Below are 26,002 nucleotides of genomic sequence, written 5' to 3' on the forward strand. Positions count from 1 at the left end.
ATCTGCTAAGTGCTGGCCCTGAGCTGAGGTTTTCAAAATTATTAAAATATCAAATTCCTAACTGGAGCACCCTGGAGAGGACCCCCCTTTAAAAAAAAAAAGTACATCCGAGTACTCAGTGTTCTTCCAGCATAACATGGGATGGCAGGGCAAGCTGAATGATCTGATCTCCCCCAAATCAACTTGCTGGCCATGCAATTCCTCAATAAAAGGAATGCCAAACATTTAAAAAAATGACCCAGACACTAGAAGTACTGTCTCATCCATGTCATAGCTAGCGTGAAAGATGAGAAGGGACAATTCAAGATAAAAATAAAAACCACATTGATTTTCTGTCACACGACTGCTTTTTTTCTGTCTCCTGTCCAAGAATCTCATTGGCTTTCCACTCAGGCTTTTTATGAGCGAGAACAAGATAAAAATGGATGTGAGAGAGGGACAAAACCCAAAATATGTGTTCTTGGGAACAAAAAGAAAATAATAAAATCCCTACTACTGCTTAGAATGAGCTGTCATCAACTGGATAGCTGTTAGGAGACCAGGATCTACAAGAGTAATGTGAGACAAACTATTTAAGTTAGCTTATAGCCAGGGCACATTATCTCCAACTCTCAGAATCTAAGGATGGGAAGAAAACAGGAAAAATTGCTAGGAGGAGTCATTGGAAGATCAGAATTAGATCTTGAATAATGAATGAGAATTAGCTGTGTGGATGATGTTTCTGGAAAACAATGCAGGACAATAAGGAATAAATTTAGGGCAGGGTACATTTTCCAAGGCTTGTGGGGAGAAAAATGTACCTAGAGAAGAGTAGAGGAGATACAGTTGGAGAGATGGAGCACGTCAGGGATCATAAAAGCAACATTTAGGATGGTGCGACGTGGGGTCTGTGTGTGGTAGTCTACAGCAGCATGTAGTAGTGTGTGGTGGTCCAGTAACGACAGTTAACAGCTCATGTGTATTTGCCATTAATGTCCTATTCTGTTTACTTTGTTCTAAACAGGTCCCAGAAATACTCAAGGACAATGTGGTATGGAAGTAACTCTGGAGTTCAGCGAGATATATGTGTCTCGGTCCCAATTCCATGCTTATTTACCTTCCGGCATTGGGATTTCTCACTTTAGCTACATGCCGACTGATTTTTTCATTAAAGTAACAGAGTCAAGCACAATCATAGTATCTGTGCCTGACACGTCTGACATACAGGCTTTCATATAATTGCACTTGTCTCATAGGTTGTTCTGAAGACAAAAATCACAAAGGTTTGTAAAACACACAGTAAAACCTGGTGTGCAATAATCACTCAAAAATACAAGTTGCTCTCAATGTAGATTATTTTAGTATTTGGTTGCTTTACATAACTGTGTGATTCAAGTTAGCCAAGGAGTCAATAGACATCTGTTCATTTACAGATCTGAATTACAAGCCTTAAACATTGAGAGTTCACCTAGGGAAAAAAAAAAACATAAAACTTTTCTCACTATAAACTAAAGTACAAAGACAGACTGCTCCATCTCAGACATTGTGGGGTGTTTCAGTTTCACTTCTGTTAATATGATAAACATTATTTTTAAAAGAAAAACAATTCAGAGGTGAAAGAGGTCTATTTTGGCTTTCAACTCCAAGCTGTAGACCATCACTGTGGTGGAAACCAAGGCAAAAACTTCAAACAGCTAGTCCCATCACATCCACAGTCAGTTGCAAAGAGGAATGAGATCAGCCATGTTCACCTGTAGCTCCTACTCAGCAGGAAAAAGTTCAGGAACCTTTTTGTCTAGGGAATGGTGCTGCCCACAGTTGCAGCAATCCCCCACAGACATGCCCGTAGGCCAGCCCAACGTAGAAAATTCCTTAGTGATACTCTTTTCACAGGTGAGTCTAATCTGTGTCCAGATGACAATTAGAGTGAAACATCACAGCAGATTTCACTGCCTCCTCTCACCCCCTCTCGAGGCAGGCTGTCACTATGTAGCTCTGGCTGTCCTAGACTCACTTAGTAGACCAGGCTTGGCCTTGAACTCACAGAGATGCACCTGCCTTTGTCTTCCAAATGCTAATGTTGGAGGATGGTCTAATATATTTTGATCCTAATTACTGCTTGCTGTCTCTTTTTGATTAATAAAAAGCTATCCCACCTGGGCAGGGCAAAGGAGATAGGTGAGGCTAGGAGAGAGAGGAATTCTGGGAAGAAGAAAGACCATCAGGAGGAAGAAGGAAAGAGACCTGAAGGGAAGAGAAGAAGACTGCCATGGGTTAGATGGAGGAGAAACACATGGCTGGCATGAATGGAGAATCCAGCCCAGATGAAGAACATTAGCAAGTATTTGGGATGATGGATGGGAGGTAGCTTGATAGAAGTTATTAGAAGCAGATGGCATGGGATTGAGGCAGGGATCCCATGCCTGTCCCACTATGGGAGGTTGTTTAGAAGATTGATATCTGCCCTGCCCAGGTTAGCTAAGGCTATTTTAAAATATAACAAGTGTCTGTCTTAATTGATTGCTAGCTGGGCCTACTGACCATACTGGTAATACTGATAATTTAAAAACAATATGCTGAGATTAATGATGTGTGCCACTATGCCTGGCTTTCACTGCTGTTTTTAACACCCCAGAAAAGTCAACACTTGGATGGTACTTAAAAGGACACATCAGTTGGAAAAGTGTCACTTCTCATTTCAGTCCCCAAATGAACAGATGTCCTAACCACTTAAGTATGCCTTTAAAACCTTCAAATACATTCTTTTTCAAAAGCCACAGCATTCCTATCTCCAGCAGACACTGATTCATAAATTCAGAAACGACCATTTAAAAAGCTGTTCTTAGAAGTTTTTGTTGTTATTATTATTATTATTATTGTGTGTGTGAGAGTGCACGCGTGTGTGTGCATGCGTTCCTGCATTCATGCGTGCATGTAGAATGTTGTACAAGATAGGGCATAATAAGGTTAGTCATAGTATGCTGAATTCATTCCTTTCAGCAATGGCACCAGTGATCTGCTGGTTGCTGACACCCTGCAAAGGGGATCATTGTAGATGAGGGTAAAATAGTGATGAATAATTCTGAGCATCAGTAGCTTGCCTCACATGGTGTCACCTGCTGTCTCATGCTATCCTCAGAATCCTGTGATGTAGTGTGCCAACTGCTCTATGCACTGCAGAACTGTTTCCATGACTTGGACCAAGTGCGCCGGTCACAAATGGGAGGAAGTTCGTATACATCTGATTTCAAAGTTCGTGTCCTTCTGACCGTGGGAAGCCACTTTGGAGTTTGGAATGCAGAGATTGCAATGAAACTTTCCTCCTGGAATCACAATTATATAACATGCAATTACTTAGGGGAGACATCTAGGCTTTATTCATTTTTCTTATATACCATCGATGACATGCTAGAAGACAGCATCTGCCTGGGGGCTGCCTGGAAGTTCGCCAGCGGCCACAGACTTCAGAGCGCTCGCTGTAAAGAGGGTGGAGAGTCAGGAGCCAGAGCGAGGCCAACATGAAAGGGGAAGTGTTGCATTTGATTATTTCCTTTTCATAATATTTTGAAACCTTGATCCCAAGCCCCCTTTCCCCCTTCCCCAAGCTATTCTTGGCTTTCATTCCTCTACATTTAATATATGATCAAACATAATTCTTCCATATAAAGCAGAGAGTAGATTATGAGCAGAAATTACATTCTATTATGAACACAGTAAGTTCTAAAGAACTTGAGCGTTGGGATTCTATTAGGTTAAGATAAAGCACTCATGCCCGATTCAGGAAGTGCTTGAAAAAAGTGAAACCACTTCAATTATGTAACCGGATTTGTCCTTTGAAATAAAAAAAGCAAAAATGGAATTTGAACCAAAGCAAACATCCTCCATGGAGGTCTTAAAATCGATTAACTGGCTTCTCCTGCACAAGACTGACAATCATGCAGAATTCTTAACCTTATTTTACTTTTAACACAGGTTTTATAGCCACACATGCTTATATTCCTCAAATACTTTTGACTATGCATAATTCCTCCCACATCCAAGCAACATAGAAGGAAAATAGTAAATAGCTTGGGTTTAATTTTATTATATCTAAAGCTTTTTGGGGGGGGGCGCTGTGGAAACCACCCCTCCCCCAACATGTATCAACATACATTGAATATGAGATCCATATTCAGTACAATTTATCATGACCTGTGTAAACATCATCTAGGTTAATATCCCAACCTTTCACCCAGCCAGATTCTGCTCCTCCTGTACCAGGGCGAATCCAGGTGGATCTGCCTGGTCCTCCCCTCCTTGCACCTTCCTCAATCCCCTATATCTAGCGTAGGCCTTACAGTCAGTGGCCTGGCCTAGGCCAGACACCCATCTCGCAGCCACCGACATCAAGGCTTGCCCCACACGTAGATGTGTATATGTTCACAGCCAGCACACATCCTTTGTGACTCCGTGCATACAGAAAAGAAGCAAACCCTGTAGCCAAATGCAGAGTAAGGCACGGCACCCAGGTTTTGAAGGAAATAAAAAGCCTTATTTTCTTTATCCTATCCCTTACATTTAAAGGAAGTGGTTGCTAATTCTTAGTTCCTCTAAGAAGTAGCTAAGCCTCGATAGTTCAGAGAGCTGTGAAAACTATACCATGAATTCTTAACCCTCAGGGTAAACAGTTCTTCATGCTACTGTTCTACTCTCAAACACGAGATCAGCAGTATAATTAAACCTTAATGCTGAAAAGAAGCGAGACCGTTAGTGTTGGTGACACAGACTGTGTTGTCTGTGTCTCTGTGTGTTAGGAACTGAACCCAAGGCCACTCTCATGGTAAGCCCACTGTCCTACACTCCCAGCAGATATTGGAGATACAACAGGACAGCGTTCCCTGGTCTAGAGTACTTGTTCATAGCTTCTTTTTATTTTTCTTTCTTTTTTGTAATAACTACAAAAATAGAAATTAAAAGCTCCAAGAAAGAGTCCACACCCACAAGGGTGACAAACCGGAAGGGCCAGAATTAGCAAGTGCTAGTAAACATGCAGAGAGCTGGGACTCCCATGTTGCTTACAGGGAAAACAGTAGAGCCATGAGGAACAGCATGCAATGCCTGGCCTTGCTAAACATGCTCAATTAGTCCCAGCAGCTCTGCTCTGAAGTGTATTGAGGACAAACATGAGCACTTTACCCACAAGGCACTGCAGTAGCACATTTAAGAGCTGAAAATGTTGAAAGTACCCCAAAATGCCATCAAGATACCATTTATGTAAATGTAAGTACAGAAAAATAGCATGCTGTAGTAAGCAACACCAGATAAAAAAATGAGCTGCACAAGGACAGAATACGACTTATATCAAAGAGAATAGCAGTTGTCGTCAAGGAATACAAGTCTTAATAAGATGATGGGAAACATTCAACTCAAATCTGGGAAAGTGTGTTCAGTTGTTCTTGAACAGTAAGGGGCATTGGTTCCAGGACATCCTGTGGAGAGTAAGAGTCACAAATGCTTGACTCTTTGACATCAAACCCATGCACACTCTCCTGTATTCTAGTTTTCTCTATAATGCTTATAATATCTAACACAATGCAAATGCTTTGTGAGTAGCTGCTAAACTGTATTGTTGGAATAATGTCAAGAAAAATGTCCAAGTTTGGATAGGTGCAATTTCCCAAATATTTCCCAGCCAAGCTTGGTTGAACCGTTGGGTAAAAACCCACGTGTGCTGGCTGCTAGATTTGTGTCAACTTGACACATTAGTCCTTTTAGAAGCAGGAAGTTCAATTGAGAAAACGTCCCCAGAGATTGGCCTGTGGGCAACCCCGTGGTACATGTTCTTGATTGATGTTTGATGTGGAAGGATCGAGATCACTGTGAAGAGGTGCCTCCGAGTGCCAGAAAGAAAGCAGGCTGAGCAAGATAAGAAGCAAGCCAGTGAGCAGCACTCCACAACGGCCTCTGCATCCACTCCTGCCTCCAGGTTCCTGCTCTGTTTGAGTTCCTCCCTTGACTTCCCTCAGTAACTGAGTAGGCTGTGGAACTCTACGAATACATAAGCCCTTTCCTCTCCAAGCTGCTTTGGCACACCCTCTAAGCCTACCCAAACACCACCAACAACTGAGGATCTAGTACACAAACGCCCAAGACCGTGAAAGGACTTCACACTCAAAACACCACAGTGAGTGGTGCATCCTTTTCACATTAGTTCTGATCCATTTCCAAGAACACTATTGCCCACTTGTTGTCTCTTAAGTTTTAAACTCAGCTTTTGGGGCTAGTGTATATCACAGTCTTTGGTGACACAATGCCAGCCAGTCCAAGTGTGTTTCTCTTCTACTCGTAAATAAAGGACTCAGTGTTCAATGTGTCCACTCAAAAAGCACATGGCTAATCTTTTGTTTTTCTGCTTTTGATATATTTTCTTATTCCATCCTTTAAGCTTGAACACGATAAACTTAATAAAAATATGACTCACAATACACTCTTCTGGTGTGCCCTTGGGTGGGCAAGTCACTTAATCTCTTAGATGCTACTTACTTTATCTATAAATAGAAGTATTGATAGAGCTTCCTTCTAGACATGTGATAGACTCTGAACTATTTCTTAAAAAATGAAGAATCCCTATAATACAGTGACCACAAAATACATTTTAAATAGATATGCTTATAAATATGCAATACTGCCAAAATAAGGTACTATTCAGCAAAGCATTTTGATTTTCATTAAATATGGCAAGTCAATAACATCCCTAAAGATTTATGGTCTCATAAAATAAGGATGCCAAGAATAATATAAGCACATTTAAATCTAATATAGAATAGCTATAAAATGGATGGGTTAATTCTCAGAAAGTCCGTAGTAAATTTCAGATGCACCCCAAGCTTCAAAGAACTTCAAGGGAACACTCATCTTCAGTTGCCAAAATACACACGTACCCTTGTTTTCTCTTAATTTCCATCCTGAGTCATCTCTGATAAAGTTCTTATTTGTCAGAAAAGCTGAAGCCCATTTTTAGGCATAATCACAAACAGGTTTCTATGCACTATCATGATATGTCCAAGAACAATGAAAGAGCGCCAACAAACCAAATGCTAAAGCCAGTGTCTTCCACACCCATTACTCCTGTCTTCTCTTCACACAAAATACATGTTGCCTGGCTGTCATGCTAAATGTCAAATCCCCCAAAGGACAATTTAACAACACTGTAATAGATGTGTTTACTTATGGTGAATATTAGCTAAAGGGAACTGCATAAGACTCGTTACATATCAACGTCCTGTGTGAAAGGGGTGAAAACTGAGCAGCCCTAAGGATGCCGTATATGCAGGAAGCACTAGGGACATTTACAGGTGACTAGGATAGGCGTGGCCTGGCAGGACCTGTGAGGTCTTTGGAAGACAGGTATGTATGCTGACCACTTGAGTTCACCTTCCTTGTGCGTAGCGATGTGCCTCATGGAACCCTCGTCCCTTGAAGGCTGTGAGATATGGAAAAGGTGACAAGATGCCACTTCTGCCCTTCAGCTACAAAAGCCCAAGGTCTCCACTCACTGGCCAACTGTCGCTGATGTCTTGTGGTTTCCATGCCTTGGTGAAGCATGCTGCTATGCAGTAGAAACATGCTTGGCAAACAACTGGTGATGGCCAGGAGCCAGTGAAAAACTGAGGCCCTTTGTCCAGCATCTCATGAGAAACTGAACCTTGCCAATAACCACAGGAGCTTGAAAGTTCTTTCTTCCCTGAGTGAACCATGAAGCAACCTCAACCTTATGACTGAGATGACACATACCATAACCCAGGAGGGACTCAAAGACAGTACACAAATTATTTACCAACAAAGAATAAATAGGAAAATATGTACTGTTTTAAGTTGTCAGGGTGTGAGATAGTTTGCTACACAGCAACTGATACCTAACATAGTCTTTAACCTTTGGGTGTGGAGAGTTGGCTCAGTGGTTAAGAGTGGGCACTGCTTTTGCACAGGACCCAAGTTCAATTCCCAGCACCCATGTTCGCATCTCCAGTTACAATTGCCCGTAACTCCAGGTCCAGGGAATCTGACACTCTTTCTAGCTCTCACAGGCATCTGTTCTCATGTGCACATATGCATACACAGACATATGCGCATAATTAAAAACAGCATTCACCATCTAGTGATAAAAATCAGGCAGAAAGTCAAATAAACATCACCCCAATTCTCTAGGGCTGGTAAATCTGACTACACCCATAGTTCCCCCGAATGCATCACCTCTTCTTCTCCCTTTGGAAACTCTAAAGGGAAAGTCTTGTTCTCCCCAAAATTGTATTATCTACACAGCCTTCAAAGCATACTCATTAAAAACCATAATGTCTTATATATGTTATCATAGTCTAAGGGACTATGATTGCTAAGGTTTTTTTTTTTTGTAGGTTATGATTTGAACACAGTACAAGTCTCTTTGCTTTAAAAATAAGTTTTGCAATAGTGGGTTTGGATTTTTTTTCCCCAAATTCTGCATGCCTTTGATCCACCCAAGGTGGTGGCATGTGGTAGTTTCCCCTGTCTTCTTTTTAGAGTTCTCCTCAAAGCACTTGATTAGTGCATAACCTCGAACCCATACAGTTCTCAGTTCTGAGTTCTGAGGCAAGGAGAACAAGAAAATATTTATACAATGCTAATGTATTATATTTAATCATCTGTAGGAAACTGATGACTTTATGACCAGTCCTTAATATTTCTTCCATCAAGGAAAAAAAAAACCAAACCAGTGCTACAGGCCATCTAAGGTTGTTTTGAGTTTATTCTATTCCTTCTATTAGGTCTAGCCCAAAGGAGCCAACACCTCAATCTCAACATCATTAATTGAGTAAATTATAAACAGGACCAAGAAGGCAGTGTATTTTAGGCCTCATAAATAACTCGGGATAATAAAGGATCAGATAGGTTCCAATGAATGTACTGGTTCTGTCCCTCTTCCAGCTGGACTGTGGTTGGGTCAGCGCTGTGGGTGGGCATGGGAAAGGGGAAGGCATGAGCCACCGTTTCCCTTTGAGGGAAGGGGTAGGTCTTTTTCCAGTTGTTTAAACTGATTTAGGGTAAAGTGCCAACATAGCCTCTTCTCCCCGATGAAGTCCCCCACAGCAGCACTTCCACAGATGAACTCAATCTATCTACACCACAGAAGTTTCTTATTTTCTAATTTATGACAAAAAATAAAAACATGAATCCTTCCACCTGTTTCATCCAGGACACTGCCATGCTCCACTTTTGTGTGGCCTCCAACCTCTATGTTCAACTCTGTTCCAACCTCAACACTGCTGCAGTTTTAAGTATCTGAATATGGGAGGAGGAATGGGGGAGGGGGGAAGGGAGGACTGGGAGGAGAAGAGGGAGGAGCCCACACATGGGATGTTAAAATGAATAAAAAGAGGCGGGCTGAAAGCCGCTGAAGTGGCAGCCTGTAGAGTCTGAGGCTCAGGCAGAGGCGTGGGAGCTGAGGAGGAGTGGACCAGCGGGGCTAGCAAGAGGCAGAGGTATGATGGGGTACACGTGGTGAACCAGGCATACCCGCAAGGCCTGAGTTGTGGCAGCAATGGTGCGGGCGGCAGCCTCAGCATGGGCGACCACATGGCTCAGGAGGATGACTGGAATCGGGACCTGCTCTTGGACCTGGCCTGGGAGAAGCAGCAGTGCAAGACCTTCACAGCCTGGTGCAACCCCCACCTGCAGAAGGCTGGCACTCAGATCTAGAACATGGACAAGGACTTCCAGGATAGGCTCAAGCACATGCTTCTGCTGTAGGTCATTTCAGGGGAGCGGTTGCCAAGGTCACAGCCGGGAAGATGCAAGTGCGCAAGACCAACAATGAGAACAAAGCCCTAGACTTCATCGTCAGCAAGAGAGTCAAGTCCTCACCTCACTGGTCTGGATGGCACCAGCCAAGGACAATATGTGCAGTGAACTTCGAACCCCTACCCAGGTCTAGCCAATGGTCAAGACATTCTTCACAGTTGAGTGGAGAGTGGGGTCTGACTTTCACACGAACCCTGGTGTCCCATATTTGACCATGTCCCCTGGATGGGGAGGCCTGGTGGCACTCAAAGGAAGGATAACAGGCTACCAAGAAGAGACTTGATACCCTATGAGCATATAAAGGGTAGTCCCCCTCAGTCACAGTCATAGGGGAGGGGAGTAAGGGGAAAATGGGAGGGTGGGAGGAATGGAAGGATACAAGGGATGGGATAACAATTGAGATATAATACGAATATATATATATATATATATATATATGAGAGTCAAGTTCATTGGGGCAGAAGAGATTGTGGATGGCAATGCAAAGATGACTTTGGGAATGATCTCGCCCATCATCCTTAGGCTCGCCATCCAGGACATCTCTGTGGAAGAGACCTCTGCCAAGGAAGGACCCCTCCTCTGGTGCCTGAGAAAGATGGCCCCATATAAAAAAATGTCAATGTCCAGAACTCCACATCAGCTGGAAGGATGGTCTCACTTTCAATACCCTCATCCACCCTCACAGACCCAAGCTGACTGTGACAAACTGAGGAAGAATGATCTAGTCACCAACCTAAACTATGCTTTTGAAGCGGCTGAAAAATAACCTTGATTTCCCCAAGATGTTGGATGCTGAGGACATCGTGAACACAGACCAGCAGGACAAGAAGGCCATAATGGCATATGTGCCCACCTTCTACCCTGCCCTTTCAGGAGCACAGAAGGCTGAGACTGCCGCCAACTGGATCTGCAAGGTGCTGGCTGTGAATCAGGAAAATGAGCGCCTGATGGAAGACTATGGGCATCTAGCCAGTGAGTGATCTCCTGGAGTGGATCCAACGCACCATCCCTTGGCCGGAGGACCGTGTGCCTCAGAAGGCGATCCCAGGAGATACAACAGAAGCCGGAGGACCTCCAAGACTATCGGTGTGTGCACAAGCCTCCCAAGGAGCAGGAGTGCCAGCTGGAGACCAACTTCAACATACTACAAAACAGGCTGCGGCTCAGCACCCGGGCGACGCTCAGAGGGCAGCATGGTCTTGGACATCAACAATGTCTGGCAACACCTGGAGCAGGCCGAGAAGGGCTATGAAGAATGGCTGTTGAATGAAATCTGTAGGCTGGAGCGACTTGACCACCTGGCCGAGAGGTTCCTGCGGAAGGACCCCATCCACAGGCCTGGACGGACGGGAAGGAGGCCATGTGGAAGCACCGGGACTATGAGGCAGCCACCCTGTCGGACATCAAAGTTCTGATGCACAAGCACGAGGGCCTTTGAAAGTGACCTGGCCGCACACAAGGACCGAGAGGAACGGATTGCTGCAATTGACCAGGAGCCCAATGAGTTGCACTGCTATGACTCCCACAACGTCAACACTCAGTGCCAGGAGAACTGCGACCAGTGGGATGCCCTGGGCTCTCTGACCCACAGTCACTGCGAAGCCTTGGAGAAAGCAGAGAAACAGCTAGAGACCATCAACCACCTGCACTTGGGGTACACCAAATGGGTCGCACCCTTTACCGGTTTGATGGAGCGTGCCATGGAGGAGGACCTGCAGGACATGTTCATAGTCCATACCATCGAGTAGATCGAGGGCCTGGTCTTAGCCTATGACCAGTTCAAGTCTATCCTGTCCGATGCTCACAGGGAGCATGATGCCATTCTAGCCATCCACAAGGAGGCCCACAGGATCGCCTAGGGCAATCATATCAAGCTGTCATCCGCAACCCCTACACCACCATCACCCCCCCCCCCATCATCGACTCCAAATGCGAGAAAGTGTGGCAGCAGGTGCCAAAATGGGACCGCACCCTCCTGGAGGAGCAGAGCAAACCGCAATCCCATGAGCACCTCCGCTGGCAGTTTGCCAGCCAGGCCAATGTGGTGGGGCCCTGGATCCAGACCAAGATGGAGGAGGTCAGGTGCATCTCCATCGAGATGAAGGGGACTCTGGAAGGCCTGCAGAGCCACCTGAAGGAGTATGGACACAGCATTGTGGACTACAAGCCCAACCTGGACCTGCTAGAGTAGCAGCAGCAGCAGCCGCTCATACAGAAAGCCCTCATCTTCAACAATAAGCATACCAACTACACTATGGAGCATATGCGTGTGGGCTGGGGGCAGCTGCTCACCACCATTGGCCACACCATCAACGAGGTGGAGAACCAGATCCTCACCGGAAAGAATTTGTGTAACAGAGCTGTGAAACAAAGTCAGGCCTGGAAAATACAAGAAAGCACCAGAGGCCAGCATTGGGTGCTCTGCAATGGCAAACACTTGCTTTTCAGGTAACACTCTCATCCCTTGAATAGTCATCCTTGTCCAAGTGCCCCCACAGAAGAGCCCCATGGAACTCAGCCTTCCAGTGCTCTCCTCGGCCACATCCCTCTTCTTGTGCTAGTTACTAGTGGACTTTCAAACCCCACTAAGGAAAGACTGATTGTTCCAAGATTCCCCCAAAACTCAGGCCACCCAGTGGTTTTAAATGCCTTTAAACATTATTTTAATTTTTTAAAGGAACAAACCAGCAAACATATCTGGGATTCATTTTTGATTCCGTCATAGAAAGACTCCCATGACTTCATAGTCCATTGGGCTCTAAAGTCACCCAAAAGCCGATTAAAACATGAAAACTGGACCTATGCTTTTGATTGGCAGGAGCATAGAATTCCACACAAATTGCTTCCTGCAGAATTTGACATGGATGATCTGTGAGGGCAGCATGAACAACCAAGCTAAAGAATCTAAAGCTCTGCCAGGTTCACATTAACAGTGTTTAGGGGAAGAGCTTTAAGTAAAAATGAAATATTAAAGTAGGTTTCTCTTTCCTACCCTGAAAGGACTTAAAGTAATTTTCACTATGGCTAATACTTTAAGATGTGAAAAGGAGAGACTGGAAAGATGGCTGAGCAGTTAAAAGAGCATGCACTGCATCCATTTCCTAGCACCTACAACCAACAGTAACTTCGCCCTCTGACACCTTCTTCTGGCCTCCACAGGTAACTGCACTCATGCCATTCACACATAGACACCTAATTTAAAGAAAAAAGAAAATCTAAGAAGGGGTGTAATGAGGAAACCGTTGGCTGTGTATTTAAACTAGGTGAATCTTCTTGGGAAAATGTGAAAATAGTTAAGACCAACACTAAGGACAAAATTTATAGATCTGAAAATAGCATGTAATTATCTGACATCAAGAACACAGGATCAGACTGTGATAGGTATCTCAATGTGTGTCCATAAATAGATCCATCTTTTATAAAAATACAAAATCATAGAAAGTAGATGTTATGGTTTTCTTTTTCAGTTTATAAAAATAACTTAACCCTTTTCCTCTTACTGTGGTGCCTCATCCAGTCTTAATATGAGGGAGGTCCCTAGTCTTACTGCAACTTGACATGCCGTGTTTGGTTGATATGCCTTGCGGGGGTGGGGGGGCGGCCATTTTCTGAATGAAATTGGAGGAGTGGATGGTTTGGTATGGGGGCACGACCAGAAGAAGAAGAAGAAGAAGAAGAAGAAGGGAAGCTGCAGTTGAGATGTAATTTATAAGACAACAAATTTAATAAAATAAAATAAAATAAAAAGATTTGAATAGAAAAAAATAACTTGCTAGGAAATAAAATATTGCACGTGATTTTAAATTCATAAAATATATACAATACAAAGACTGTATCAGGCAGCTGAATGCCATGCCTCGCAAGAACTCTGTCACTTTAATAAATGGCATTAGTTCTTTAGTGGGTGGCTCCCTAAATGGGGATGGTTGGGGTCAAACTGACTTTATGCTACCTTTGATCTGTCACAAGATGTCACTGATCCTCGCCATAGTAATATTAACAATAACTCTAATGCCCTTATCAGCTACAAATATGTTGCGTTGAGTCCATCTTTTAAAATATTATAAAGATTTGTTTTTATTATTTTTAGTGTGTATGTGTGTGTTGGAGTATATGTGTCAGATGTGCTATACAAATGATTGTGAGCCACACAACTCAGATGCTGTGGACCAAATTCTGGTCCTCTGCAAGGGCAATAAGTAGATGCTCTTAACTACTGAGCATCTACCCACCTCCCCTCCTATTACTAAGAGATTTAAAGAAATCAACTCTCCACTATGAAATGCGCATGCACTGCTACACTCCGCTTTCCTTACAAAAATGGTGAGATTCACTGACTGAGGCCCACCCTTGCACCCCACACACATCTGGCTCTGACCTTCGGACAGAAAGTACTTCTTGTTTTCTTTTGATTTTTGTTGTTTGTTTTTAAGCAGCCCACACAGCTTATTCAGCAACCTCCATCATGATGGACACGAGGCAGACACAGGAGTGCCTTGTTGGAATGCACTCTTTTTGGAGACAAAGGAAAACGGGGTTTCACAACACATGTGGAAAGTAGGAGTTGTGCATACCAACAACCCTTCATCCCTCTGCTTCAGGCAGGAGGTTTCAGGGATGGGGAGGGGGCGGTTTGCGTTTCTGTTTTTCTTCCAAGTCTGTTGTTTTAGGTTTCTACACATGGCCTTGTATTTCAGCTCTGCAGGGTGCATCATAGGCTGAGCATGGGCTGACTCAGCATGGGTAAGGCATCTGTCATCTCCGGCGCTCTCATGTCTTTGTGATGAGAGCATCAGGCTGCTCTACTCTGGCTATTTTGATTTATACCACAAGATCCTGTTCACCGTAATCACCTCCCGTGTAACAGAACACCAGAACTTACGGAAGTCTAACCTTGTACTAGTTAACCCATCTCCACCCACGGCTTCTGGCACCCTCCCCCCCACTCTCCTTCTCTGCTTCTAGGGGGAATAACTTTTTCAGATTCTATATCTGTGTCTATATCTATATCTTGGAGAGTGTGTGTGAGATAGATTCTCCCCCTTTTCGTTGCTTTTTTCTTCCCCCATCTTTAGCACCCCCTACTGCTCTTGTTGCTGATGTCACACAAAGAGCTTCATAGCACAAAGTGAAAATTTTTAAAAATTGTTTTTTAGTTATGTATATGTGTGTTAGGGGGTGTGCCGGCAGAGGCTAGAGGTATCAACTCTCCATGGAGCTGCAGTTACCGGTGGTTGTGAGCCCCCTGACATAGGGCTAGAAACCGAACGCTGGTCCTCTGCAGGAACAGTATGCGTTCTTAACCACTAATCCATCTCTCCAGCCCTAAAAGTAAAAATATCATTGTCCCTTTATTAAGAAGATGTGGGAAGGAGGAGGAAACTGGATGACAGTGATGTGTTCACGTAGCAGAAGGAAATCTTTGAAAAAAAAAAAAAAAAAAAAAAAAAACCACAGATCTGGCTTCCCACCACAGATGTAGTCTTAGTCTTAAACGCTCTGCTTTTTACATTACACCTCCCAGACAGGAGCTTTGGGTGTGATATGAGCTCGTTTCCATATCTGCATTAAATAACTCGGTGAGTAGGTTGTAAGAAACTGGGCATCCCTGGGTGTGGCATCACATGCCTTTAATTCCACCACTTGGGAGGCAGAGTTAAGCACATCTCTGTGAGTTTGAGGCCAGCCTGGTCTACATAGTGAGTTCCAAGACAACGAGGGCAGCTATCCAGACCTTGATTAAAAAAACAAAAAACAAAAAAAAAACAACAAAAAAACCCAAACAGTGTCATATCCAACCTCTCAGCAGCCAGGCCCTCCTATCTTGCACCAGAGCTTCTACTCCAAGTACCCTCTCCTAGTTATATCCACATGCAGGGCCCTGGGCTAGTCTGGTCAGTCCCACCCGTGCTACCCCCCAACCTTCAGGCTTTGATCAGGATATACATCCTGTGTACCAGCTCAGACTACTGTGTCCCTGTTACATCCTTCATTCCTCCTACTCTACATCCACTTCCTGTGTCTGCTGTGCTCTGTCCCAGCCAACTGTATCTACAAAAGGAATCAACAGGCCCAGGTCTTTTGGCAAGAAACAAAAATAACATGAAAGATCAAGACAATATCCACCCCTGCCTTCACTCCAAGCCCAAGATCAACCAGTCCTATAAAAAAAATGTTCTCCTAGGAGAATTACTTTGGTGAACCAGGACATAGAGGTTAACAGAATCATAAACTCAAAGGATCCAAGGAGTTAAAAGAAGATGCAAAGAATCAGCTCAGGAAAAGCAGACATATAAGAGTAAATAAAACGAGGAAGATGATGACCCAGGATTTAAAACTCACTTAGATCAGAAGATAGAGGTGTTGAAGAGAATGCAAGAAGAAATGAAGATGGAACCAAAAATGGAATTTTCAAATGAAACTGAAAATCCAATTCAAAAACTCAAGGGAAAATTCTACGAGTAGAATGGATCATGAATAGGTAGACCAAACAAGCAAAGAATAATTTAAAAAACTTTTTTTTTTAACAAATCACATACACATACAGGAAGGGGACATGTAAGATATGAGTCACCATAAAAACACTAAACATTTGAATCATGTGCATAGATGAGGAAGGAGAATCCAAGGTCAATGGTATAGATGAGTTCATCAGCAAAATGATAAAGGAAAACTTCCACAAACTAAGGAAAGACACATCCACACATATAAGAAGCTTGCAGAGCATCAGATAAGACCAGAAAAGAAACTCCTCACAATATGCCGTAGCTAACACACTAAATTATACACCGAAGAAATAAAGATCATTGAAAGCTTTAAGAGAAAAAAACACAATTCATAGCTGATTTTCCAAAGGAAATTTTCAAAGTCAGAAATGCCTGCAGCCAATGCACTTCAAGTTATGAAAGTCCACAACAACCAGCCTACACCACTGTACCTACAAAATCATCTGCCATAGTTGAAGGATGAAGGGGAAACAACTTTCCATGACACAAACAACCTAAAAAAGAATTCATGCCAAGCAAGTCAATATTAAACTGACTATAGAAAGCAATACTTTGGACTAATGAGAGAAATAAGAATACTAAGAGAAAACAAATGAAGTTATATTACTGAAAACAAAGTACAATTAAGAACACAGGGGAAAGGAAATGACTGCAGTCAACGCAATACATCTTTCAAAAATGATGAACATTTAATGTTCTCAGTTGTCCAATCAAATGACAGGAGTTAGCTAAGTGACTAAGAAACAAAATCAATCTATCCATTGTCTACAAGAAACTCACCTTAGTTTTAAAGATATGCACCAGATTAATGTGAAAGAATGGGGAAAAAAATAATTCTAAGCAAATGGGGACCAGGAGGCAGGCAGTTATTACCATCCTAATATCTGACAAAACAGCCTTCAGACCAAAACAATAGAGATAAAAAAGAACACTTCATTCTAGCTTCATTTTAACTAAGAGAATGCTTCGGAAAAAAGAATTAGTATGCTAAGCATTTATTTATCAAACTCTAGCACAACCAATATTATAAAAGACATATTACTAAAATTAGAGACACAGATTAACATCAACCCACTAACAGCCGGTGATTTCAGCATACAGACTTCTCCAGTGGCCAATTCATCTGGACAAAAAGTAAGCAGAAAAACAATCAAATTAAATTAAATGATCTCCATACATCACCTACAGATATCTACAGAATATTCCATCTAAACATCAAAGAACATACATTCCACATAGCAGCCCGTGGAAGCTTCTCTAAAGTAAGACCATGTCATGGAACATAAAACAAATCTTTTCAAATTCAGGAAATTCAAATATCTCTATGTGTTCTATTTGATCACCATACAATAAAACTTAAAATGTGCAGTGCACAAATACCCAGTAAACACATAAACTCATGGAGAGTAAACAACTCACTACTGAATGAATTGTGTCAAAGAAGAAATCAAGAAAGAAGTTTTTAAAAATTCCTAAAACTAAATGAAAATTGAAAAGGCACCGAGACCTCTGGGACACATTAAAAAGCAGTATCATGAGAGAAAAATTTAATTCAATGTGCCTCCATCAAAAATATCAGAAAATACAAACATAAATGACTGAATGATGCAATTTAAGAATTTGGAAAAAGGAGAACAACCAAACCCGAGTCCAGAAGATGATAAGAAATAATAAAAGTCTGAACAAAATGAGTGAAATAGAGACAAATAATATGTACAAAGAGTTAATGAAGCTCAGAGCTGGTTCTGTGGAAAGTTCAGGTCAACAGACCAACTAACAGAATGAAAGAAGTAGAGGAACCAAACAAATTATCAGAATCAGAAATAAACAGGGAAACACTCCTCAGACATACACCGAAGAAGTGCTGACTATTAAAGAGGAAATTATAGATTTAAAAACCTATACTCCAGTTAATTGGAAAATCTGAAAGAAATGAATGACTTTCCAGACTCATCCAAACAATCAACATTAAATCAAGACGAGACCAATAACCGAACAGAGAAAAAGAGGAGATTGACACAGTAGTAGAAAGCCTTCTGACTGAAAAGGATCCAGGCCCAGATGGGTTCATAGCAGAACGCTATCAGGCACAGTCAGAGGGGAGGGGAGTAAGGGCAAAATGGGAGGGAGAGAAGAATGGGAGGATGCAAGGGAGGGGATAATCATTGAGATGTAATATAAATAAATTAATAAATTTTTTTTAAAAATACAAAAAAAAAAAAAAAAAGATCTACAGCCAACCCTTCTTTCCTTTTCCAGAAAAACAGAAAAAGAATACTCCCAAACCTCTTCTATGAATTAGTACCACTCCAACACCCAAACCATCTAAACACACATGCACGAACAAAAACAAGACTACCATCTGATATTCCTGTTGAACATAAGATTCAAAAATCCTCAATAGCATACTCACAAACCAATACAGACACAAATCAAAATGATTATCCACCACGACCAAGTTGGCTGTACTCCAGAGATGAAGGGATGGTTCAACATACACAAGTCAATAAATGTAGTAAAATCACACAAGAGAATATAAAGACAAAAATCATATGAACAGCTCAGTAGCTGCTGAAAAAGCTTTTGACAAAATCTAACATGCCTTCACGATAAAGGCCCTAGAAAGAATAGGACTGGAGGGAATATAACTCAAAATAATAAAGACATAGGCAAAACCTGTGGCCAACATTATTATAAGTAGTCCCACTGACAGCAGGACTCAGAGCTCTAGATGAAGCAATAGCACAAGAGAAAGAAATTAAAAGAGTACAAATAGGAAAAGAAGCAGGAAAATTATCCCCACTTGTTGATGATATGATTTTATACATAAAAGATCCTAAAAATTCTACTAGAAACTTCCAGAAATGAGCAACAATTTCAGTAAAGTGAGAGGATACAGAACCAACTTTAAAAGCAGAAAAGTGTTTAAAACTTAGTTTGAAACCTCAAATGCTAAAAAAAAAAAAAAAAAAAAAAGGAAGCCATCATGTGTTCATGGGTTGGTAGTAATTTTTGAAAATGACCATTTTCCCAAAAACTATTTATGGATTCAATGCAATCCCAATATAATTCCCTGTATCACTGATCACAGACATAGAAAAAAAATCTCAAAATTCATATGGAACCACAAAAGACCATGGATAGCTAAAGCAATTCTGAGCACAAACATTAATGCTGAAGGGGTTTCCATTCCAGATCTCACGGCGTATTACAGAGCTATAGCGATAAAAACAGCACACTGCTGGCACAGAAACAGACACGTAGACCAACAGATTAAAACAGAAGACCCAAATATGAGTATATGTAACTACAGAACTCTAACACGTGACAAAGATAAAACAAAAACAAACAAACAAACAAAAACCCAACCAAACAACAATGAAAAGACCGCATCTTCAACAAACAGTGCTGAGAGATCTGGATGTAGAAGAGCAAAACTGATCCGTTATCTGTCACCCTGAACAAAAACTAACTGCAAATGGATCAAAGGCCTCAAAGGGAAACTTTGAACACTGAAACTGCTAGAAGGAAATACAGGTGGTTCCCTATATGACGTGAGTGTAGAAAGGTGCTTTCTGAATGGGATCCCGTTTGCCTGGGAACTGAGGCCAACAATAATAGGACCTCGTAAAACTAAAATGCTTCTGCACAGCTAAAAAAAAAACAATCAACCTGGTCAAGAGGTAGCCCACAAAATGGGAGACTCTTTGCCAGCTAGACATCTGACCGAGGTTAATATCTAGAACACATAAGGAACTCAAAAAAGAATCAAAACCAACAGAGAAATGGGCTACAGATTTGAAGGATGTGTTTTCAAATTAAGAACCAAAAATATATGTATATATAAAAAAGAAAGAAAGAAAGAGAGAGAGAGAGAGAGAGAGAGAGAGAGAGAGAAATAGTAAAGAAGAAGAGGAAAAAAAGAAACACAAATGGCAAAAACAAAAACAAACAGAGCATGTCTAACATCCTTAGCAATCAGGGAAACACAAATCAAAACAACTCTGAGGTATCATCTTACGCCTGTCAGAAGGGCAAAGATCAAGAAAACAACCAACAAGTATTGGAGAGGATATAAAAGAGAGAAACATCATTCATTGGAATCAGTGTGTGGAGCTCTCAAAAAGTTAAAAATAAATCTATACGTAATGCACTCTGAGAAAGCTGTGGCAATGCTTTCATATGGGGAAATGGAATTTCAGTTCGTGCACATTCTAATTTGGATATGCCCTGTCAAGTGATCCTTTTCTCAATTCTTGCTGGTTTACACACTCCATAAGGTTGTAAACACTAGATGTTACCTGCACACTTGAGAATGTATGGATTAAGTGTGTGGTCGGTCCCTTGTCCTAATGTAAATAGTATCTCAGCTTTATCTGCGTTTCTTTAACAAGCTTTTATTCTTTCACATTCATTACTGCTTCCCACTTATTCAGCAAATCGTCTGTCTGTGTGTGTTTTGGGGCTATAGCTGCTGCAGCTTCTACTGAATCATGTTTCAGGTTCATGTTCCTGTGTCCTCATATCCTACCCGGGCTCTGGGAACGGCCTTGGTCTTATGGCTTGCTCTGGCCTGTTGGAAATTAGGAGTTTCTCACAAGCTTGATAAGTACGGTCACAGTGAGTTATTTCCTTGAGTAGTTTGGCCCTTAGGATTCTAAGCTACCATACAAAGCTCAGCCTTTTCTCAGAAAACCTCCACAGAGAAAGAAAGGTCTGACTGTTCCAACTACCATAGCTGAGCCCCAGATATGTAAATGAAGAAGCAATCTTGACCACTGAGCCCTGTGAACACAATAAAAAGGAAAACCACCCAACTGAGCCTAGTGCCCCAGATTACACCCTAATGGGATTTATCTGAGCTACATTTGAGGCAGTTCGTTCGAAAGCAGTTGACCCTGAAACAAAAGCTTTGATCTATTTTTGTTAATTTTAATCCTTACAATTCCTGTTGTAATTCTTACTTGAGGAATATTAATCCTTTGTCCATTATACATTCTCTAAATATTTCCCCCAATCTGTTACTTGAATATAAACACATTAATCTTCTGAAGAAAAAAAAAGTATAGAAGTCAAACCTGTCAATTTTCCAGGTTTTATGCATATAATAAATGTTTTCAAATTAATGGAGCTTTGAGTTTCCCACAGGCTGCCTATTTTTTTTCCCCAGCCTCAGGAATTTGGTCCCTTCCCGTTCTAAGAAAGACTGCTTCCTGGAAGACTACAATTCGTAGTTACTGGGGAACCTGCATGATCCTCTAACTTAAGAACTTCATCCTCGTCCATTTTAAGTCAATGCTTCATAATCTCTGGGCATCTCTAAATGTAAGGGGCTGGAGCAACAGCTCAGCAGTGAGGAGCATACACTGCTCTTGCAGAGGACCCAAGTTCAGTTCCCAACCCAATGGAAGGCAACTCACAATCACCTGTAACTCCAGCTCTACCGAATCTGATAGCTCCTTCTGGTCTCTTTTGGCATCTTAACTCACATGTGCCTATGCCCTCTTCCACACACATATGCACACAATTAGAAATAAAATATGTGTTTAAATACATTACTAAGATATGGATATCTTTAACGTGCATAAATGATTCTTTAAAGTATGCTGAAAACAATTTAATAGACTTAAAATACAAGCAAAATCAATTCCTAGTCAGGCATGGTGGCATGTGATAGTAATTGCAGCATTTTTGGAGGCTGAAGAGTAAGGATGAGAAATTAAGGGCCATCCTCAATACATAGCAAGTTTGAGAACAAGTCTGGGCTACAAGACGCTCTTTCCAACCACCACTACCACTACCCTAAGCAAAAATGCTTATACTGGGAAAGTCAGTTACACAAAGCATTAATACACAGTCATTAGCCATGGATAGTTGACATTCCGTATGAACAAAGATGTGATCACAGTCATAACTCAAGGTCGGAAACGGAAGTTGGAATGTGGGAGGGGTTGGCTTGCGGGTTGAGCCCACAAGATAGTGGAATTAGAACATAAAGCTGGCACACATGTGAGCCATTAGGAAGAAAGAGCTTTTAGGCACAGAGTCCTAGAGGGAAGGTGTGTGTGAGTGTGTGCGCATGCCTGACAGCAAGCTATCATAAAGGGCACTGTGGGCCCGGTTGAGAGAAGCATCTAACACCAGATTAAAGAGTGTGGCCTTCATTGGCTGGGAGCTGTCTGTGAGATCTGTTACAGACCTGGGAGTAACACTGATTAAGAGAAGAGAGTAAGGCTATTAGTCAAGTACTGGAAGGTTCCAGATGAGAAGAATGGGGGATTCAATGTGGGACCAGTGAGGTTGATGCTGGAGAAAAGGGCGGGAAAAAGAAAGTGGGCGCAGAAAGGGAGAGAGTGAAGTTTCCACAGAGAATCAAAAGGGCTTGGTAAAGAGGCTTGTGCTATCTGAAAGCAACAGCAATCATCTCAGGAATCTCCATCTGTGATAAGGAACCTCGTCTGGGCCAGCCTGTAGCTTCCACAGCATTTTGATTCCTGAAACTGGCCATAGAGGTCACTTTGTACAGTTTTGAAAGTCATAGCAATAAAAGTCCTAGTTTGGGTGGGTATCTGCCTACTTTCACCATTCTGCCTCTGACCTTCTTTGCCTCCAGTCTCCTGAGGAGAAGAAGCCGGGTGAGCTACGCCTACCAGAGAGAACTCTGGGAAGCAACACCCATGCAAAAATGACACTCTGAAATGAATGGCAGATTCAAAACTCAATCACACCTTTAGGAGACTCGTCATGTGTCATCCTCAGAAGCCCCGCTCTGCAACACACATCCTTGTCCAGAGAAGGATCTCAGAATCAGGGAGGTGGTTATTCATTCCCATGTCTTAGAGTGCGTAACTTTGGGAAGCTTATCCCTCCAACAGTCTGAGATGATTCCTGGTGCTACACACATACTTTTTTTTTTTTTCCTCTTGGAGACCTGTCATGGTACTAGCCAGTTCCAGGTGAAATGCTGAGGCCAAAAAGGCTAGCCAAGTCCACAAGAGAGTGTAAGTGGCTGGGGGGGGGGATGTGGGGGGAGGTGGGGACATATGTAGATTTGAGATTTTTCCCAGGCAGGGACACTTGACAATGCTTTGAGATGCTGCTGGCCAAAACTTGGTTAAAGCCAAAGAATGGCTGAGCATTTTGCTGAGGTTATATGGCGTGTGTGTGTGTGCCTGTGCCTATGTGTGTGTCTATTTGTGTGATGTGTCTCTGTGTGTTGTGGAACAGGTGAGCTGTGCCACCGGGGAGCCATCCCAGAGGAAGAGTAAGGTCAAGACATGCCCAAACCCTGAAAATCTGTTCCTAAGACTGGCAGGAGTAGAACTGTTCCCTCCCTGTTCTGGGCCTGCATTCCCAGTGCACTTGTGACTCCCACTTCTGCCACCTTTGAGGTGGTCATGTAGCCTGGTGGCCAGGGTTCAGATTAAACTTCCTATTTCATTATAATGAAATGTCCAGCTAGCTTCTGGAATTCCTCTTCATGCAAATGAAGCACTCCCGGCACCCCAGCCCCAGGCAATGATGTTCACTCACCCCAAAAACCTCTTCCCACTCCCCAAGGTTCATATAACCCTTGTTTCCTCAATAAAGAGAGCTGTTTCGCTGAAAACTGTCTCCAAGGATGGCTGTTTCTCCTGTGCTCATGCCGACTGAGATCCTGCTTGCACCTCCCCCACCCCGTATCCCCCCTCCCTAACCCCCCACTCCACCGCTCATCTTCCCCCAGCTCTCCTCCAGCCAGCCTAGTGTGCAAGGTGCTCGGATACTCTGAGGAGAGAAGCCAACCTGGGGCAGCAGTATGTGTCTGATGTGTATATGATGTGTCTCCCTGTGTATGTGTGTGTGTCTGTCTGTGTGTCTCTGTGTTATCTGTGTATGTGTCTGTCTGTGTGTCTCTGAGTGCATCTGTGTCTGTGATGTGTCTCTGTGTGTGAATATGTGTGTGTGAGTATCTGTGTGTGTCTGATGTGTATATGCTGTGTCTCCCTGTGTATGTGTGTGTCTGTCTGTGTGTCTCTGTGTATCTATGTATGTGTCTGTCTGTGTGTCTCTGTGTGCATCTGTGTCTGTGATGTGTCTCTGTGTGTGAGTATTGAAAATCAGCTCACCTTGTCTTGAAGGAACAGGGCCAATTAACTTACTGGTCAGTCCTTTGTAATCTCCAACAGACTATTTAGTTGGTGTGACAATGTCCTAGTGATCGGCAGTAGTCATCTCTACCTCATCTCTGAGACGCATGAAGGACAAATAAGACACAAGTGGGAATCTGGGGTCCCCTGCTTAGACTCCTGTTGAGTTTTTTCCTTTCCTTACAGATTTCACCTCTTTCTGCCATCCTACTTTTCCTAGGGAGAGACAGGATGGTTGAGTTGAGACCTCAGTTCTGTGCTTATTCACAACACGGACACATGTGGTTATTAAAACATTATCCACAATGTCCAGCCCTGCGGCTATTCTCTTTGAAGGGTGTACTCCAAGGCAAGGCAGGGGGCTGGCAGTATCCATCCAAGCATGGACCACAATGACCAGAAGCAACTCGAGGGGCCTGTGACTACAAAAAAAAACCTGTGCCTTTGTTTTAGCATCTACGATCAGCTTAGCCCAACTTTAAAGGCCCCTCAGGCCAAAATCAAGTGAGGAATGGTATTCTGGGAAGGCAGAGATAGGCCACAAGTCCTGTGATGGCCAGAAGAAACAAAACAAGCTCCTGTGGCTCTCAGGGACAATGGCAGAGAGGGAAAGACTTCTGTGGTGGTGCTTGCTGCTGTCCCCTCCTATTTCATTCACACTGAGCTCCTGTCTGTGAGAAGCTACAATCTACGTTTAGAGTGGGCTTCCTCCTCAGTTAATACTCTCTGAAAACACTGTGATGAGCACGCAAGAAGTGCGCCTCACTATGGTTTCCTATGGTTTGGCTTAGGTTCATGGTGAAAACTAAGCACAGCAAATAGCTTGGTCCAGAGGAGAGCCAAAGTTCTGAGAGTAAGAACTGAGAAATGGATGGGAAAGGGTTGTAGTGGTGGCTGTGTGTGTGTGTGTGTGTGTGTGTGTGTGTGTGTGTGTGTGTGTGTTTAACTTAAAAGTAGGACAGAGAAGTCCTAGATTTTAAGTTAAGGTTTAACATAAGGGCAGTGCTCATGGCAGACTCTAAAAGTAGGAAAGTAAGATGATCTAGGGAATTGAGGCTACTGGTTTTCAAGATGTCAGCACCAGTGAGAAGCCTGGCCCTACGGGAGGGCAATGACTCTGATTACAGCATCAACAACTATATAAAGGGAGCAACTTAAATTAGCACCCAAAATAAAAGATGATGTGTGATGAAAAAATAGCTCATTAAAAACACCAATGGTTCACAGGTCATACATCTGAGGAGGAGGAGGAGGAGGGAGAGGAGCATGTGAGGAGGAGGAGGAAGAGGGGAATGAATAGGAAGAAAAGGAAGAGGAGAAAGACATAGAGAAGAGGATGGCTGGAGATTGCAGGACTTACTTAAGTTCCTAGCCTCTTCCTGATTGACACAGAATGATTATACATGGCAGAAAAGCTCAGAAAGCCATATAATGAACCCCACACAGAGCCACTCAATTACCACAATGGTAAATGAAACTAGTCATTTGCAGAAGGTCCTTAAAGCCAAATACGTTTCCAAAGAAACACATTTCAAACCGTGAGGCTCTTCGCTTCACATGGGAACACAGACC

General features: G+C 42.6%; 1 protein-coding gene and 1 pseudogene across 1 annotated transcript in view; one reads left to right on the plus strand and one right to left on the minus strand.

The window, feature by feature from the left end:
• Positions 1-26,002, minus strand: part of Ccbe1 (collagen and calcium binding EGF domains 1) — a 246,241-nt gene that overhangs the window by 79,548 nt on the left and 140,691 nt on the right. The window lies entirely within an intron of this gene.
• LOC127204727 (alpha-actinin-4-like) lies at positions 9,559-12,247 on the plus strand (annotated as a pseudogene).

The sequence above is a fragment of the Acomys russatus genome, chromosome 20, assembly GCF_903995435.1.
Source record: "Acomys russatus chromosome 20, mAcoRus1.1, whole genome shotgun sequence".
In the NCBI taxonomy this organism is placed as follows: Eukaryota; Metazoa; Chordata; class Mammalia; order Rodentia; family Muridae; genus Acomys; species Acomys russatus.